The sequence below is a fragment of the Engraulis encrasicolus genome, chromosome 18 (assembly GCF_034702125.1).
Source record: "Engraulis encrasicolus isolate BLACKSEA-1 chromosome 18, IST_EnEncr_1.0, whole genome shotgun sequence".
Classification (NCBI taxonomy): Eukaryota; Metazoa; Chordata; class Actinopteri; order Clupeiformes; family Engraulidae; genus Engraulis; species Engraulis encrasicolus.
The window spans coordinates 9807435-9809934 of record NC_085874.1 but is presented as its reverse complement, the minus strand read 5'-3'; positions in this window follow the sequence as shown (position 1 = coordinate 9809934).

Below are 2500 nucleotides of genomic sequence, written 5' to 3'. Positions count from 1 at the left end.
AAGTCAAAATGTATCCGTCGTACACTTTTTCAGCAATATAATGCAAGGTTAGATTGATGCAGAAGCCTGTAGGAGGGTGGGTCAAATCCCAATGATTGCTATATCATATCTGTAGGGTGTGGGCAGTCAGAAAATGGTTTGCTAGTTAAATATAAATTATGCACCTATTTAGGCCCAAAACCTATAACTGTCCAATGGATTTCAATGGAAATCAATGCATTTCAATGTAATGCAAAGCACATTACATAACTGAGGTATAGTGGAATGTAGGAAGTTGTGAGATGCCTCAATGTACATTATATCACATCTACAGTGTATAGACCTAAGAAAATATATGCATTGGATAGCTTACTACAAATAACCCACTTATTTTAGACCCACAACTCATGGCCGTCCATTAAAAATCAATGCATTTAAAAGTATGAACTCTTTAGGACTTTACAGAGCTTATGTAGGGATAGAGGAAGTTGGGAGATGTTTCAATGCACATTATGAACCTTTGGAAAAAATATATGGATTAGATGCTTACCATTGAAATGCATTGCAAAGTTCTGCGATTACATTGTAGAACTAAGGTGGAGGAATGTACAAACCCCAACTCCGGTGAAGTTGGGACGTTTGATAAACAGTGAATAAAATCAAAATGCTATCATTTTCAAAACATTCAATCTATTCATTAGATGGAGAATAGTGAAAAGACAACATATTAAGTGTTAAAACAGAAAACATTTTTTGGGGGACATATGTACTCATTTTTAATTTGATAAATCCAACACGTCTCAAATAAGTTGGGACGGGGATCAGTGAAATTTAGTAAAAATCCAAATACGATAAAACAACAAAGAAGAACATTTCAAAATGAATTGTACTGACGGACAATATAGGTGTCCAGGTATATGATCATCACAGAGAGGCTGAGTCACTCAGAATTAAAGATGCAAAGGGAATAATTACCATAGTTATTACATACATTTTTGAATTCCCTTTGATTTACCACGATTGAGTGTATATAAGACATATTTTTGTTACTAAAATCATTGTATAGGTTCATGACATCATGAAATATATATTGGCTGTAGTCTCACTCTAATTCCTGGAGTGCTAGAGCTATTGAAAATTGACCATATTAAGAATGCTTAATGCGTGCAAATGATACAGGGGTGTAACATTCTCCTAAGCACCTGAGCTCACTTGAAATAGACCTAGAAGACATGGGAAACTGTCCTTTGCTTACAGAAGTCAGCAGAAGTTGTAGAAGTCCATTCTTTTTGACAATAATAGAGCATTGCACATCCTGTGCTACAGTGAAAATGGACCATCCAACTTGTGTTAGTGCTAACTTCAAAAGTCAGCCTCCATGATAGCATGCGGGTGCAGTAGTGCATTGGTTAAGATGTTCTCTCACTCATCTGTAGAGTTAAATACAGTGCTGAATGGTATAAATGGGTTTTAAACAGCATGAAAAGCCACTCATGCATTATATATTGAAGGGAGATATTCGATTACTGCCACATAGTAAGGTCAAATTGCATTCTCTACTGTGTTTTGTTTTAAACAGTTTGGCTCCATCATAAGGACCAGCAGGTGATAAAATGGTGGGCTTTTGGTCAAGACCTGTCACACTGTAAGCACTACAGAAAGGAAAACATTGCAAAACATGACAAGGAATACACTCACCATTTAAGCTGGTGAAATCATGTCCAAGATAGAAATTAACACTGTTTTTTTTATATAAAATCATCTCATCGGTTAATGTATTTAACTGTTAAGTATTGTCTTTTGTTTTGTTTTTAGTCTTCCTCGACATTTGCTGCCATTTATTGTCCCCCTCATTGCCGCCCCACAACTCTTTTGAGACGTGTTGGATTTATCAAATTAGAAATGAGTACATATGTCCCCCAAAACAATATTTTTTTCTTGGTTTTTAAAACACTTAATATGTTGTCTTTTCACTATTCTCCATCTAATGAATAGATTGAATGTTTTGAAAATTCACTGTTTACCAAACGTCCCAACTTCACCGGAGTTGGGGTTTGTAGGAAGTTGGGAGATATCACAACACAAATGTCACATCCAATGGATCTTTAGAAAACCTACATACATTATGTTAAATAATCTTTTTTTCAGTCAGTGGGTCAGGACACATTTAGCCTATAGGCCTATTTCTAATAAATTAAAGTGATGGTAGGCATGTGCTATTGATACAAACTTGATCAAGCTTTCTTCGTTACATGAAATTATATTTTCTTCTGGCAATTTTGTTTTGTTGAACCTCAAACCCATAAGCACTGGTAGTATTGGGTCACCCATGAAGTGAAAAAAATGTTGCCTGGTCTCCTTTTATCATATAGCCTACTTGCAGTTATGGAAAACGTTTCTGACACCCTGTGGATGATTAGTTGATGGGCATGTGGATGTTATTTTCAGAAAGTACTATTCAATGGCTGACCAGGCATATTAGATCTTGATAATGACCATAGTGTCTTGGTTTTGGGCCCTT